This window comes from Diceros bicornis, chromosome X (assembly GCF_020826845.1).
Source record: "Diceros bicornis minor isolate mBicDic1 chromosome X, mDicBic1.mat.cur, whole genome shotgun sequence".
Classification (NCBI taxonomy): Eukaryota; Metazoa; Chordata; class Mammalia; order Perissodactyla; family Rhinocerotidae; genus Diceros; species Diceros bicornis.
Genome location: NC_080781.1, coordinates 118701042 through 118717874, shown reverse-complemented (window position 1 = coordinate 118717874; position 16833 = coordinate 118701042). Strand labels below are relative to the sequence as shown.

Genomic DNA, 16833 nt, shown 5'->3' with positions numbered 1-16833 from the left:
TTTACAAATTGGGTAGACTTTTTTGGTTTTGTTTTGAAATGAAGATGCCAAAACAAGCAGATTTCACAATAACTACAAGAAAAAGCATGGTCGTCGTGCATATGAGGAAGAGCAGGACACAAAAGGAGGTAATAGAGCATCTATCTGACAAACGTTTTTTTACCAAGGTAGACATCGTTCAAAAAGTTTTTAATCTTGAAAATGACCAGACAGGGTGTTCGTCCAATAGGCAAGTTCCCCAGAATCACGTAGCTCCTTCTGTGGCCAAAGACAATCGGCACTGGCAACATATGGGACACAACTAGGCCCTCTACACATAGCATGCAACCTGCCCATTTCTTCATGGTTGGACTCTACCATCGAGACAGTAAATTAGAAACTCAAGATTAAGAAGGTTTCTATTAAACTAAATCTGGTAGTACTCCTCCAGGCTTCATTTGGTTCACACTGCCTGGTGACCTGGAAGCAATTACGACTTTAAAAAATGAAATGAAAGAGCTGGAAAATATTCATCTTGAAGCCTGGCCCTGACTCTGTCCTCAAGAGGATAGGCGGGGCCTGCCGACAGTTTAAGGAGGAGGGTTGGGTCAGTGATGACTAATGAGAGAAGAAAACCAACTTTGGGACCTACTGCTCCAATAAAAATCCAGAGCTCTGGGTAAACCTCCCATAAGACAGAAGCATTCAGGGGCTAGCCTGGCGGCGCAAGCGGTTAAGTGCGCGCGCTCTGCTTCGGCGGCCCGGGGTCCGCAGGTTTGTATCCCGGGCACGCACCAATACACCGCTTGTTAAGTCATGCTGTGGCGGCATCCCACATAAAGTAGAGGAAGATGGGCACGGATGTTAGCTCAGGGCTAATCTTCCTCAAGAAAAAAAAAAGGGGAGGATTGGCATCAGATGTTAGCTCAGGGCTAGTCCTCCTCACACACACACACAAAAAGACAGAAGCATTCACATTCAAACTTCACAGAAGCAAAGGAGAGGCTATCCCATTCCCCCACTTTGGGAAAAGCAGCATCTAAGACACTCCCAAGGAGATCCAAGGGACCACTGACATTGAGATCCTAGGGCCAAAGTGAAAGGCCATGACTTCTACCCAGTCACTGGAGGACCTTTAGAGAGAGGTCGAACACCTCAAAATCATTGTTTCAATAGGAAAGTGTACACATACCCAACAAGGATAACTGTACCTGGCTTTACAAATGGAACCCCTACCACAGATCTTACCCTCCTTGTCGCTCTGCCTTCTTCCATGTGTATTCAACAGGAGACTAACATTCCTGTTTTCGCAACTTAATCACATATCCCAAACCTCACCCCCTAATAAGGAAGTTCTCCCAATGTAAATGGTTCTAATTCAATAATTTCCCATATAAGGGTCTTCTAATATTCTCCTCAGGTTCTCCCCTCAATATCTATATTTCCTCCTCTTTCCCTCCCATTAGCCAAATATAATTCCCTGAAACTCGAGTTCCCTTATACATGCCCCAATCACTTTACTTTGCTTCCCTTCATGCAAAACAGCTTCCTCTCCCACCACACACAAACACACACACACAAAATCAACTGGAAATAATCTGCTGGGCAATTGAAGGGAGGAAGGGGCCCTTTGCACTGTTCATCCCAACCTTCTGCCTGACTAAATCTATTCTAGCACTTTCTAGTTTCCCTGGGTTTTTTTTTTTCTATCCAAATATTTCCACTGGTTCTAACCCCAAGGGATCAGTTTTATAAGGGACGTTGCATCCTGTTCCCAGATACATTAATTCTGGTATTTACCAAGAAGGCTAAGTAGTTGCCTGCACACAGCTCTAGCATGGACACCTTCATAGACTCCTTGGGTACCTCCATGTTTAAACCCTTGCCTATAAACATTTATGAGACTGGATACAAAGGAATGTTAACTATCTGCTAAAAACATGAGAGCTTACTCACTCAAATGAATGTAGTTATCTCCAAAGTAGTCACCTTGGGAGGCTAGCCATTCATCTCAATGGAGTGGCCAGGGCTTGCGATCTCCCTGGAGCTCTTCAGTGAGCATTACCATCCAATCTCCTCACTAGTGCTGAATCCCCATCCATTCAGAGTCAATTTGATGTTTAAAAACTGCCCAAATCCATGCAGAATCAGCTAATCACACAGCAGCAACACCCTTAAAGAGTGACAGACTCTAGTAGCCACAACCTAAACTTGGCAGGAAAACCTGGAGAGCATTTTCAGCCCCCATTTCTCAGACATCTCACTATGTCCATTTACTATGTCATCCGCAAAATGGGAATAAACTAGTCCCTGCTTAAAATTGAGAATAGCATGAAAGCACTTGAAAGGACCAAAGGTAATCGATTCCAACAATGAAGTAGGCAAAAGCAAAAGTTTTCATCTCTCGCTGACATTTCATGCCACCAGATCGTTTTAGCTTTTCTAACCACTGCCATGATAGTTTCTTCCTATTATTCAAATAGTACTCACTTCCATTTCCTGCTGTAAGGAAATTTTACTCCATTTAAGGAAAACACATTATCATAGCTTTATACTAGACCTAGGATCTATCTACAAGATTTTGTATAACTTCTAGGTGTCACATATATCTAGAAAACCTAAGCGACCATCATGAAATTAACCAGTCCTTTTCGAAATACAAAGCCACCTCAAAATGTCACCCTAAGTAACTAGGGTCATCTTTTGAGCACTTCTCACTTCTACTAGATCAAAAATAAGAGTTGGCTGTCCTCAGTCTCAGTCTTCAGCAGGACCATGTGAATATTTCGTGTCTTTCACACTCCAAAATTGAATCATTGTAATCTGAGACTTGAATCCCTTTTGTGATGCTTCTGTGTCCTCCCTGCCATGGAATGTGACAGTGGCCCTCAGGTGTCTCCATTTCTACATTCATGATATGGAATTTTTCATATAAAGAGGATTCCTCCTGACTAAACTTTGGCCTTTTTTTCTTTTTCTTTTTCTTTTTTTGTGAGGAAGATCAGCCCTGAGCTAACATCCATGCCAATCCTCCTCTTTATGCTGAGGAAGACTGGCCCTGAGCTAACATCTGTGCCCATCTTCCTCCATGTTATATGGGATGCCACCACAGCATGGCCTGACAAGCGGTGCGTCAGTGTGCGCCCGGGATCTGAACCCTGGGCTGCCAGCAGCGGAGCGCACGCACTTAACTGCTATGCCATGGGGCCGGCCCCGGCCTTTTTTTCTTTAAAGTCTCCTGGACCTCTTACACAAATATTTGGAGAGGCCATTATCAAGCTATTTTTTGTATTCTCTCACCCCAGACTATGGGTTCAACTCATTTTATATATATTGCTCATTCAAAGGTATATATATGTGTATATACACACACACACATATATATACTATTAGCTCCCAGAATTTCAAACTCTCAGTCTTGTCTCAACCTGCTACCAGTCTATAGATTCCTCAAGGCTAGAAAGAATATTTTGTGTGACACTTCCAATAGTGTCTAGCATGACACTAGGCACACAATACACACACAATAAATACTTAATAAACTATTGGGAAAACTGAAATATTTTCTCTGCCACACAGAAACCAAGAATCTCGTGTAAAAAGCATTGGGTCTATGGATCCCTTTTACTTCCTTGCTCTCTCATAAACTTTCTCTTCTTTCTTTTCCTTACTTCCATGATAAAGACAATCACAGAAATAAATTTAAAATGGACCAGGGCAAAACAATAAAATCAACTTCCAATTATCTGAGTGTGGATTAGCCACAGATAATTTTTAAACCTAGCTGACTTATGGACTGCCTTCTGCCACTTAAAGTAGATGTGTGTTCAGGGAACAACTCATTTTAATATTTGCCTAAGCAGAATATAAATAGGAGGGTAAATCTGCTGGGGAGGGGGGCAGGTAGAGAATAATAATGCATTTCCAAAGTCAAACAGAAATTATTAATTTGTTAACTGATCTACTGTGTTAAATTGGCCTGCTATGACTCTCTCCTTATATTGGCACAGCTGATTGCTGGCACCAAAGTCCACTCCGGCTGCCGAGAGGGACTCTATTTTACAGCCCATCGTTTTTCTCTGCTCAGAAGTTTATTTTGGGGATACCTGAGCTATTTGAGATGTTATTCTCTCCCATCCAATCACTGATGAAAATCCTTATCATAGAACCATACCAGACTTGGGCTCTATCTACCACCTTTTGTAGAAATTCCAGATGTCAGAGATAGCTGGAAAGCCCGACCAGTCATAATTAAACACAGCAGCTCTTTGCAGAAAGCAATGGTTTTTTAAAATGTCACCCTAGTAAACTAGGCTTGGGTCGTTTTTTAAGCATGGCCCAAAATGTCCCCTGAAGTTTCAACTGGATATACACTCTTTGAGTTCCTGCCCCGAAATATTGAGCAGTGTTACAGCACAGCTGTTAAAGAAGCTGCTACTTCCACCTCAAAGGTGGATGCAATAATACAGTGATGAGCCAAGCTTTCTTCCTACCACGCTGTAAATGCTAAATATGTACTAATACAACAGGGATATGGAGAAAGAGCACAGAGAATCAAGACATAAGGGGAGTGCTCAGTGGCTACTGATGGTTTTCATTCTGCTACCATGTTTGCCATAGTGTGATATAAAAAGTAACATCATAGGATACAATTGAATAAGAAAAACTAGATTGTAATAATAGATGCCATTTATTGGGTACCTGCTATGGACCTGCTGCTGTATATACATCATCTTGTGTAATCCTCATAGCCCTGTGAGATTCAGGTGATCTTCTCCTTTTTATAGATGAGAAAACTGAGGCTCAAGAAAGTTATGTGACTTGCTTCCTGCCACATGGGTAGGAAGTAAAAGAGCGAGGACTCTAACCTAAGGCTATATGATGTCTACAAAGCCCTCCAGGTAATTCTGACGGGTGCTGAAGTTGAGAACCACTGCTCGATACTAACCTGTGCATGGTACAATCAAGTTAAATTGAGAAAAGCCTCGTCATAATAAGATACCTAATCACCTCACAGATCCAGGTACAGAGTGCAGTGACTCATCCCAGGGATGAGAGTCACGTACAGTGCACTTCTCTACAGAACTTGGAGAAATGAAAATCTGCTTGTTCTCCTTGTCCCCGGACACCAGCATTATAACAAAACTCAACTGTACCCTTAAATGGCACTAACACTAAGATTTCTAGGCATACCTTAGCAATGAGGTAACCAAATTTTGTTTCTTAGCAGACAGTCGGTAAAGAAGACCGAAACACAAAGCTTTTCCTGCCCCTCAGTATTCTCAAATCTTCACGGACGCTTAGCTTAAGGTCTTCTTAAAATCCAAATGAAGACATTCCCTGCCTCACATACTCTCATGAATAAAGCTTAAAATTACCACATTTTACAAATAATAAATCATCTCTCTTCAAATTCATCACAATTCATTGACCAGGGAAAATATGACCTTGACATGCAGCCTGCCGCCACTTTTTAAACAATTATCAATTTTTTTAATGTTTTATGGGGAAAGGGTAGCTTCTGCTTAAAAATAAAAAAAAGAGGGAAACAGAACAGCATATTTGAGTTATGGGGACAGAAACAGAGTTAAATTTTACTCTTGACCAGATTTCAACTTCAGTTCACCAAAGAAAGTTTTCATCATACAAGACTGCTTTTAAGTTATAAACAGTGGGAAAGTGTATGATTTAGAAAGAGAACAGTTTCTACATTATTTTAAGGATGACCATTCAAAAACTGGCATCAATAAAGCCTAGTTCGTATGTGAGATTATATAAAATCCCGTACTAGCATCCTAGTGGCCGAAAGGTACATTACCTCTTATTACCTCCCTCTTTGGCCATCCTGACGCTAAATCTCCTGGCAAGCATAGACTCACACCTACCTGGAACTTCAGCATTAGAAATGTCCTTTCTTTTTGAAAACTCAAAGGCCTAGGGTCTTCTTTTCCCCTTAGGTAATCATCAGTGGCTTCTCCCCTTTCGTGTCTATTTCATCCCAACAATTCCCACTTTCCCCAAGGTTCTCTCTGTTCCACTCTAGTGTTAACTTTCCCACCCAACTCAACCACAAACTCCTCCTCTCTCAATCCCAGATGCTGATTGTTGCCGGAAAACAGCTCTCTAGCCCCTGTGGCCGTTCTATTCCATCTCAAACTTAGCTCAGCCTAGAATCAATGAGCCACTCCAGACGTCCAACTCCTGATTAGCACCTCTCCTCCATGCCCCCACCCCACCCTCCAATTCTGGCCCAAGGCTCTCAGGCCACTGCTCTTTATCCTGTTCACTCTGGAATTTCCATCATTCACCTCCCTATATCTAGGATTCCTCCCACCTACAGACTGGAAAAACTGGTGTATTACCACTTTCTCCTTCTTCCAAGGCCATTCTATTTAGGACTGTGAATTCCTTCCCCCACTCAGTATCCTCACTTTAGTCTAGATTTTCTAATTATTGCTTAGACATGTAAGCCCTGGATCCCAGCTAACCTCTGCTTCCTGGGCCCTCCCAGGGCAGCGGCTATCAAAGGCAAGTTTTTACCTTCCCCACACCAACTCCAGATGACAGCTGAGTAAACGGCTTCCTCCTCTGGCTCGTTATTCCACCCTCTTTCTCTCACGTTCTGCATTTTTTAGCCCGTATACTATCTCTAAGTTCTCTATTTCCTTATGGGTAACTATGCTTATATTTCTTCCTAAATGCCAGTTTCTCCCAACACTATTTTTACCCAAGATCCTCCTTCTCTCTTGCCCCAACCTTAGTGATTCTAGCATGAAAGTGTAAAGAGTCTTAAAGGTTCTTCAAACTTCACTCTGGAAAACATTATCCTGGAGATTTCAAGGCTCCACTTTTTCCTCTGTTGACCCTAACACGGGACCAGTGATGTTCACCTTTCTTCCCCCTTCACTTCCCAACCAACCCTCTTCCTGACTTCTCTTTTCGCCTTTCTTCTTTTTAGAATTTAAGTCCTTTTCCCCCATAATTTTGTTCCCCTAAAACAAGCCCCTCTCTAAAGCCCATAATCCAGACTCACCAGGTCTTGAGATCCTCTGCCACCTGTACTAAACATTTTTTTTCCTATGTAGTGAACTGGAGCATGAATAAAGCAGAGACCCCTCGAGGAAACCCCTTTGCTTCCCAAGAAAGTCTACAGCCACTGAGAAAGAAAGAGATCCTCCCTCCCTCCCTACTCTCTCCTGATAAATCAAAACAGCTGAATCTACTAGTGTCCTTGGTGCAGCCACCATTTCTTCTGGAACTACCCTCCACTCTGTCCAATCCAGATTCTGTCAGCAGAGCTTGCCAGCAACTTAGCTTCCCTCTGCCATATCCCAATGATTTGCCATCTTTTCCTTACAGCCTATTCCAAGAACTGGTCCTCCTTAACCCAGACATCAGAGTTCCCTCTCCTTCCTTCATCAATGACTTCTCAGAGCCAGAACGGAAAGAAACCTACCTACCCTTGCTGCAAAGCTGGTAACAGGGTCAGCCCTCTTCAAATCAATTTGAATAAGACTCTGTGCCCCATGGCCTGTGCCTTTCTCCCCCACATCCACTCCAAGGGCAGCCGCCTCAGTTGCCTTATCAGAAGATGAGTCTGCCTGTCAACATCCACATGGCATAGTCAAACCGCCATGTCCCCATGTCCATCCTAAACTCTATCAACCTTCAGATTCTCTTGAGTCACCAAGCCCCCTGCTCCTCCTAGCTCCCCCAGTCTTTCCTAGTAACTTTGCTTCTCGATCAAAATTTTACAGGTTCCTCCCCCAACCTTTTGCTTCTATTTGGAGCCTCTGGATGATTCTTGGAATTAGGTAGCCCCAATTTAATCCCCAGTGGAATCCTCCAAATTTCTTTCCTGCATACTGTCCTCTTCAGTACCACAAGGTGACATCACCATCCAATTTGAGTACCCCTAAACTCTGCTCCATTGTGCTGCCTACCATCTCCTCCAAAATAAGCTCCCTCTATCCCAACATTCAAGGAGAAGACAAGTAAACACAGAACTAGATGACCTTTAAAGTCCCTTCCAACCTTGGAATTTTATTATCAACCTAATTCACTTGCAACCCCAAATACATCCCTCCGTTCATTTCCCCAAGAAGCGTTTCAGCAGCGTGACTTGGAGAAACAGCTTTCTAAGTTGAAAGAACCATGGTGCTAACCAAGGTAGCTAACCTACAACTGCACCCTCAGAAGTCTCGCCAAAAATTTTTCCAGTTGTACTCCACCTCTGTGCCACGGGGAGGACCTCCAAACTGCCTTGAGAGTATTCAGCTGTCGCACGAAGTTACCGGGCCCCCTTCCCACACTCGCGTAAAGAGCCCCTAAACCTTGGGCTAGACGCATGCCCCCCAAGGGACGCCTGTCCTTACCGTCTACTCTAGGAGACACCAAGAATGAATAAGTATCACCACATCGACAGCTTTGTACAACCAACATTGAAAATTTCAAAACAATAAAACAAAAACATAGTGCTTCCACTGGGGGAAGGGGGAGGTGCTGGCGGAATAGAAGGGCACCCCCACCGGCCTGTGCTGTTGGCCTCCCGGGTTTGCAGTGTGCTTCCCTCCCGCCTTTCCCCTCGACCACATCTTTCCCTACAACAGTCTCCCGCACCTCCATAACGCGAAATCCCCAGCCGAGGTGCGGCCGGCTCCTCCCAGCCTTGCCCCGGACGTCCCTCTGGCCCAGCCTTCCTCTCGGCGGGACCCCGGCGAGGAGAGCCCCCTCCACCGTCCAGTTCACCCCCCTCTCCCTTCTTGGGCCTCTGGGCGCCCCTGCAGGGCTCCGTCCCGAAGCAGAACCTCGAGGAGCCAAGCCCACGAGGCCCGTCGCGGGACCCACCTCCCCTTCCTTCTCCCAGCACCTCGTCCTCCATGCACCCGGCCCCCGGGGCTCTTCGTCGTCGTCGTCCCGGCATGTACCGCCCCCCGTCGGGGGCTCCACCCCCCGCCTGCCCCCGCCCCCAGGACGGCCCCCTCCCCACCGCGCGCCGCCTGCGCCCTCTGCCCCGGCACGGGACTCCCTTTGGCCTCCGTTCCCCGCCCAGAAGCGGCGGCGGCGGCGGCGGCAGCAACGGCTGCGGCGGCCCCAGCAGGAGCAGCAGCGGCAGCGGCGGCGGTGGCGGCGGCAGCAGCGCCGCCCCGGCCCCGCCCCGCCGCCCGCCGGAGCCCCACGCCCCGCCCGCCCGCCCCGCCGCCGGACTGCTTCCCCCGAAGCCCACCACGAAGCCCCCCTACTCCCCAGCCGTGATCCGCTCGAATCCAGCTCCGCTGGGCCTGCTGTCCGTTCCTCACGCCCCTTAGGACCCGGGGTGGGGGAGCCCTGGGGTTCGCGGCCATCCCTCTCCCTCCTTCTCCAAGGGCTGGGGGATTGCCCCCGATCCCGAAACCCGGCCTCGTAACTGGAGCCTCCTTCCTTCCAGTCCTCGGCTTCTCTCTCAGACCCCTTGCCTCCAGGCCTGGCGCGAAGCGGGTGGAGAGCTTGCACGCCGGATCAACCCCCGGCTTGCCGGGGCTAGTATGAATTGCCCCCGATCTCATCCTCCTTCAATTTAAGCCCCCTCCCGGCCGTGCCCGGCCCGGCGACCCCCGCCCCTAGAGCGAGGGCAGCGGAGCCAGGGTGCTCCGAAGTCACCCCCCGCCTTTTTTCCAGGGACTCGGATAATTGCCCCTGCCCCCAACACAGCACTCCCACTCCCGAACCCAGGCCCCGCCGCCACCTAGGGGTACCCCTTACCCTACGGTTCCTGCACCCCGACACCGGGGAGAAAGCAGCCCTGAAGAGCACCCGTCGCACCTCCCCTCTGAGGTTGGAGGGTATTTTCTCCCAGTCTCTTCAAGACTTCATCACGGACAGCCCCCCCCCCAAAAAAAAACAAGCCCTTTCTCGCCCTGCCCTGCTGGCCAGCCTCCCTTCGGATCGTCGGATCCTTGGATCAGGGGGTTGGGGTCAGGTAGTTAACAAGACCGTAGCCTCCACCTCCCTTTCTGAGAAGTGGGGTAATTCCAATGGTCCCCCTCGCCCAGGATCAACCCGACCCCCGTTTCCATGGAGACCCCCGCCCAGCCAGGAAGAAGAGTCTCGGATCGTGGCGAACAAGTCTCACCTGGCTAAGGGAGAAGGGGGTGAAGAGGGGGTAGGGCAGGGCAAGGATGGGGTACGAAGGTGGGAAGTGGAGGGGAGCTGTCCCGAAGGGAGGGGCGAGGACAGAGCGAGCTCCAGGGAGCGCTACGTCCGGGGACACGAAGAGGACGGCGCCCCCGGGGGGCAAGCAGCACGGCTGCGGGGCGAAGAAGGGACAGCGTTGGGGAAAGGTTTAAGATAGAAAGAAGCGGGTGGGGGATACGAGAAAGCCGGGGAGTCAAAAGGGGTGGAGGGGTTGGGGGAGAGAAAAAAAAGACGCACCTGTTCCCGGGTCGGCTCCGCGGGGAGGTTCAGGCCGCCACCCGGGCTCCCTCTTACCCCGTCTGAGCCGCCACCCGCCTAATACTGCTCCGATCTGATGCCCCCCTCCGCCCCTTATCGCCACCGACCTCCTTCTCCTCTCTCGGCGGCGGCGGCGGTCGGACTCTAGGAACTGAGAGGAAGAAGGGAGGGCTCGGCAAAGCGGAGGAGAGACAGAGCCACACACTGGCAGCAGCCGCGGCGAGCGAAAGAGTGAGGGGGAGAGCGGTGTGTGTGTGTGTCTGTGTGTGCGAGCGAAGCCTGGTGGAGTGGGTGCCGGTCGCAGGGCTCGACGGGAAGTGGAGTCCGGCCAGGTCCGCGGGCGGCGCCAGCCCCCGCTCCGTGGGACTACAACTCCCAGAATGCCGCCTGCCCGGTGGGGGGGAGGAATGGGGAGGAGGAGGCGAAGGGAGGGAGGGAGCGAGAGGGAGGGACGAAAGCAGGGAGCAAGCGGCGGCGAAGGGGGCAGAGCCAAGCAGCCCCGGTGACACTGGGAGGGGAGGGGAGGAGGGGATCGCTGCGAGGACCGAGCGGATTCCGGAGAGGGAGGCAGCGTTGGCTGCAGCAAGCCAGGCAAAAAGCTAGACTCCCAGGAGAGGCGGAGGCGCTCAATCCGAGGGACTGCAAGAGCCCCACGCCCCCCCCCCGGATCGACGCCCCTCGAAGGGGGAGGTTGAGGAAGGGAAAAAGATTAGTGCGCCACGGCCAGGGGTTTCTCTCTCTTTCTTCCAACGCTCTCCACCTTATGCCCCAACCTGACTTTCTCAGGCCACTGGTGCCCGATCTAGTGTGCAAACCCGGAGACCCCAGATCTTCCCTGCTGGGCAGCACAGAGCAGACGCATTCAGTCCCCCTCTCCCAGGGGCCTGAGGGAGGCTCCTCTTGCTAGCAGGGCGTGACTCCCCCCTTCTTCCCGCCCCCCCCCACCCGTCGTCGCCACCCCCCCATCTCCCTCCCCGGAACCCCTCCCCTGAAGCCGGGGCTCGTGTCTCCCTCCCCGCCAAGAAACGGAGTCCCTCCGGGGTCGACTACCCAGCCCCCTCCCTTATACAAGGCCCCTTCCCACCAGTATCCCCTTCTTAGCTTTGCCCCCCTCACCGAAGAAATAATGGGGGCGACCTGAGTTGGACTGGTGGCTACTTTCCCTCCGAGACTAGCCGTCCTTGGCCACGCCGACCCTGTGTAGAGATAGAGAAGCACATTAATACTCCCGTTCTCCCCCTCCAAGTTCGGATCCCCGTGGAAATGGCTCACAAGGAAAGAGGGGTTGGTAGTGGAAGTGAGCTGGGGGTGAATCCCAATCCTCAAACCTCATCCCAGGTGTGGAAATCCAGGGATTCGTCCCTTTCCTTAAAAGCCATCAAATCGCTTGGGGGGGGCGTTAGTGGGGGGTAGATTATCTAAACCCCAATGTCCACGCGACTCGAAGCGACGCTCCATGTAGGAATAAGATACGAACTAGGCTGCCGCCGCGGGAGAGAAAGTATACCCCCCCCCGCCGTCGTCCACCCCCAAACACATACCCCTAGGAGAGTCAGATGGTCGAGGAAGCGGGGTAGGCGGTGGGAGAGCTGCAGAGTGAAAGGGTTTGGCGGGGAGGGTCCGAGGCCCCCTGAGAGCAGAATCCAGATGCTAAGAGGTGGGTGGGGGGTGCGGCATAATTGCAGACGGTGTCTTTCCTCGCTTTTCCCGGAATCGCCGCCGAACACCGTCTAACACTCGTAGTTGCTTACCAGTCTGTCCCCTAGCCCCATTTGTGCGCGTGAGGCGGCCGGAGCCCGGGAAGCCTGGGCACAAACTCCGCGGAAGCTGGCCTTCGCCTCCGCCGCGCTGCCGCGGGCCTCCCTCCCTCCGCTGGCGGCCCCGCCGATCTACCTTCGCCCCCGGCCGAGGCCAGACCCCGCTCGCAACTCCACGCCCCTACTCCACCCCCGGCTCCCCCTCCCCTCGCCCTCTCCCCGCTGGTCCGGCCCAGCCCCTAGCGCCGCCCCGCCCTACCGCTCGGTCCCGAGCCCAGCAAGTGCCCCGAACTCGCCCCCCGCCCCCACGCCCAGGCCAGTCCGGCAGGGCCTGGTTTCCCCCTCCCGCCGCGCCCCGCCCCCGAATCCACGTCCTACTTCGCCACCCAACTCGGCCCGGTCCGGGTTCGGCCCGCGCCCAGGCCACCGGAGTCCCCGGTTCGGTCCGGTGTGCGGCCACCCACTCCGCCCTTGCCTGGGTGCTGGCCTGGCCCGCTGCCTGCGCCCGCCGAGCCGGCCCAGGCGCGCGGTACGGGTCCGGATCCCGGTGCCGGCCTCGGTCCCGGCGGCTTTGCCGCGTCTCGCCACGAGGGCTTGGTCCACGCAAGATTCGAACCCGCGCGGGGTGGGGGCCGCAGAAAGCAAGTTTCTTTATCTTTCCTCCGCCCCCACCGCAGGGCCGCGCTGTCCCCACCCACCCACCCACGGCGCCCCCTTCACCTGGGCAGAGCCCCCCGGCCACTGTCGCAACTTTGCTCTTCTCCACGCCGCCGGGGAAGCGGGCGCAGCGGGAGGAGGAGGGAGGTGGCGGGGGGTGCTGGGATCAGGCCGCTGGGCTCCGGGAGGACACGTGGGGGAGGAGGGGAAGGAGGAGGAGGAAGGGGGGGCGGGCCTGCAGTTCTCGGGGCTCCCCCTGCCAGCCCCGGGGAAGCCGGAACCTCGCCGGGCAGCCGCAGACCCCGCACTGGCCACGGGGGAAGAACGGAGCCACCTTCCCCCGCCAGCCCCCGGCTCCAGGAAGGGGGGGCGAGCAACGCTGCTCGGGGTCGGAGAGCGAGCGTTTTTGCTCGTGCTTTATGTGTGACTCTCTCTCCGTTTAGCCTCAGTGTATGGGGGGGCGTAGGGTCTCGCAAGCCAGGGGGGGCGCCCCCAGCGGACGCCCCGCCCCTCCCCCGACCCCCCACTTCCCTAACCCGGGCGACCTCGGTGCATTGCTCTGGCGCTCGGGCACCGAGGCCGCCCGCGGGCGCAGCCCCAGCCCCGGCGCCGAAGTGGGACAGGTGCTGGGGAAGGGAAAATGCCGGGGCTCGCCGCCTCGCCTCGCGTCTCCCGAGCGGCCCACCCTTCGTGGCAACCTCTCAGGCTGCAAACCTCCTGGGCCGCCCTCAAACTGCAACCCCCGGCCTGGGCGTGGAGGCATCTGGGGTGGGGGTAGGGGGGCGGGGGCGAGAGGCCCAAGGGAGGAAGGAGGAGGAGGGGGACGAAAGGTCTGTAAAGGGGGAAGCCTGCACAACTCAGGCCGAAAACCTGGCTCGAAGAAGACGGCTTCTGACCGCTTTCTCCGAGCTCCTCAGTCACCAAACCGAGCCCCTTGACCCTTACCCTTTACCCTAACGACTCCCCGCCTGGCCAAAGGAATAAATCCTCGCATGTGTTTACATCCCCGGCCATCCCCGGGACTGAAGGGCTGAGAAGCCTGCGGTCCACACTGGAACTCTGATGACTTTACATTAACTCTGAGGAGGAGAGCAGCTAGCCAAGGAGCTGAAGCTGCCGGCTGACTTGCTTTTAGTGTTAGGGTGTTTCTTAGCAGCTCCAACCCTGAGCCCGTGGTGGGAACTTCAAAGGCATCGCCTCAGCCTAGAGGGTATTAGGGGAGGTGCCCGGCAGTTCCTGGAGGGTTCAGGGCTTTGGAAACGGAATGTGAAATGAATAGCAGGAATTTGAAAAAAATCTTTATGTGCACATATATTGATATTATTTATTATATATTTATCTATACTAAGGAAGCTAGAAGGTCATTTGGACTAGAAGGAAGCCCTGCTGGATTAATGTCTTCCTCCTCCTCCTCCCCACCCCTCTCCTTTGTCCTAGGCCCAGAGGTTCCATTTCTAAGCTCTGGGGTGTCTTCTCTCCTTTGGAAGGACTTTAGAGATGGCAGTTGAGACTTGTCTGGTATGTCTCCCTCACCTGGTTTGAAGGATGCGTGTGAATATTGAAGAGGAGGGCAACCCACTAAGGCTGCAGTGGCTTTGCTGTTGTCTGAGGCCTGGTGTTCTATGACCCCTGTTGCTTGTCCTTACCAACCTCAAAATCTATTGCCAGAAACATGGACATAACGCTTGCCATCTTACTTTGCTTTGGGAACCTATTCACTAGCTGCTTTAGTTGACCACTCCCATCCTGCCATGCACCCCACACACACACCTTAAAAAATGTTTGGCCTAAGTTGCATCAAGGGAAAGTGAAGATTTGGAAATGATTTGTTTAAGCTAATCAACAAATGACCTCATTATTAAGGGGCGGATTGCCTCTATTGGGCCTGATAATGCAGGCCCCACCAATTCTGCTTTGTTAAGTTGGCTGTCTTCACTGATTTTAATTAATCTGGTAATTACTAAATCTCCACTTCTCTTAAAGCATTTAGGGCCTTAGGGCTACTTTGCTCCTTGGTTCGAGGCTGAAATGGATTCTGGACACCTCCGTTCCCACTCGTCTGTGTCTCACCATTTGGCTGCCTCATTTATCTGGCGAAATGAAGGTTGGGGCAAGATGGTTATTTCCTGGCTGAAGCTCTAGCTTCTCTGAGCCCTTTCCTGTTGGGGGCCATGCTTCCTGCCCTACAGGACATGATGGGAAACCAAGGAACAGGGTGGGGAGAGCTGTGGGAAACCTTGTAAAGAATGTAGATATTAATGATTATTTTATCTGAGGCTAGAACCACAACATAATCATAATAATAATACCTTACCTTTGTACAACATCGGAGTGTTTACAAAGCCCTTTCACTTGTGTTATTTAATTTGTTTCTCACTACAACTCTTGATTTTGTAATTGAGGAAACTGAGTCTATGAACGTCTACAAGTGACTTGCTCAAGGTCACATGCCTAGTGAGTTCCTGAGCCAGGATTCAACCCCAGTAGTCCCGACTCTGCATCCAGAGTTCTTTTCAATATGGTACAGTGCCTCCATTTAATGCCAAAATATTCCTTTTCGGGCAGATTTTTTTCTAATTGTTTCTCCCATCAATAACAGCTACTGGCCTGGGCCTGGACTCTCTGAGAGGCAGCTTGATGTAATGGAAAGAGGATTGTTTGGGGAATTCTAAGAACCAGATCCTAGTCCTGTCTTGTCAATAGCTAGCAGTGGGACCTCAGGCAAGCCCTAACATTTGAGTAGTGTCAGCCTGATGCCAGGTGCTGTGTTTGGGGTCTTCCCCCACTCTAAAATATGAAAACCAATGCACCTGTCCTACCTCCCTCACAGGGACAACCCTGAGCATCAAATGAGATAATGGATGGGAAAGAATTTTGTACACTGTAAACTACTGGACTCATGCAAAAGTTATTATTATCAGCATCAGCATCACTAACCTCCCTACGTGTAGCACAGAGACCTAGGGGTGACACCAGCCTGTGTCCTGCCCTCCTGAAGCTTACCAGACAAAACAGGGCATTTAGGAGTCCCAGGGTAATTTAGGCCCCAAACCAACCTCTGACTAAATTCATAGGATAATTGCTTCAATTCTCTGCTTTGTTATGCCATCAGAGGCCTTGTCTCTCTGGTAAAACAGCCCAGCCCTACAACAACAACAACAAAAATCCCAGTGATTTAGATCTTTAGAGTTTTAGAGTGAAGCAAATTTGCAGCTGCTGGTCATCCTTTCATCCCCTGCACCCCGGTCAGTTGGAGGTAAAGTCAGGTTTGGAACTCAGTGTCTCAGGACTGCCAAAGGGCTCATTCTAAGTCACTCCAGGTAAAAGTGGACCAGGGGAGGTCGAGGTACAGAAAGAGCCTTGCAAATGTGGGAAAAGAGTGGGGCTGGTAAAGTCAGCAAGGCTGACCGTGAGTTACATACACTATGTGCTGTCTAGTGTTTCACTTTATGTTCTGGGAGGGGCCATGGGAGAAAATTCATTGCCCCTATTCGCTATTCGTAAATCTCAAATGCACAAACCCTATTGCAGCAGGTTGCTGCTGGGGATGCATTCCAGCCACCCACTGCATACTAAGGAAGGCCTGGTCTCTGCCCTCTCAGAGCCCTGGGTCTAGATGGGGAGACAGTATGTCTGGTTAAACTTAACTCTGTAAACAACTAACAACCTTTCTGGATTTTATAGCCAAAGGGGGGAAATGAGGAAGGGGGCTAAAATCACCCCAGAGGCCTCTCCAGGTCAAGCCTCCTCCCCTTCCCCAAGACTCCTAGGCACTTAACAAGGTTCTTAATCAAACAGACAGCGTTAGAGGTGGAAGGAACTCTAAGAAATCATCTGCCCTCCTGCAAAACTGGCCGTGGCTGCCCACTGCTGACAAAATCAAGTCCATGAGCCTTCGCCTAGCTTTCAGGGGCCTCCCTGATCTGGTTCCAGCCTCCTTTCCTTCCACGTCCCTCACAAGGCCTCTGTTCTCACCAAACTGGCCCTGGTGCCATTCCTTGGACAAGAC

General features: G+C 51.7%; 1 protein-coding gene across 5 annotated transcripts in view; it reads right to left on the bottom strand.

The window, feature by feature from the left end:
* The window catches only part of BCORL1 (BCL6 corepressor like 1), a 59777-nt gene extending 47513 nt beyond the window's left edge, over positions 1 to 12264 (bottom strand). For 2 of the 5 annotated variants that reach the window (XM_058536701.1, XM_058536705.1), the window contains exons 1-2: positions 11952 to 12264; positions 11527 to 11606 (exon numbers count right to left, since the gene is read on the bottom strand). The gene's annotated coding sequence lies outside the window, so the exon portion shown is untranslated. Of the gene's footprint in view, positions 1 to 10389; positions 10656 to 11526; positions 11607 to 11951 lie in introns of those variants that run through there. The other 3 variants (XM_058536703.1, XM_058536702.1, XM_058536704.1) reach the window with 3 other exon arrangements.
* Between the last annotated feature and the right edge of the window lie 4569 nt (positions 12265 to 16833).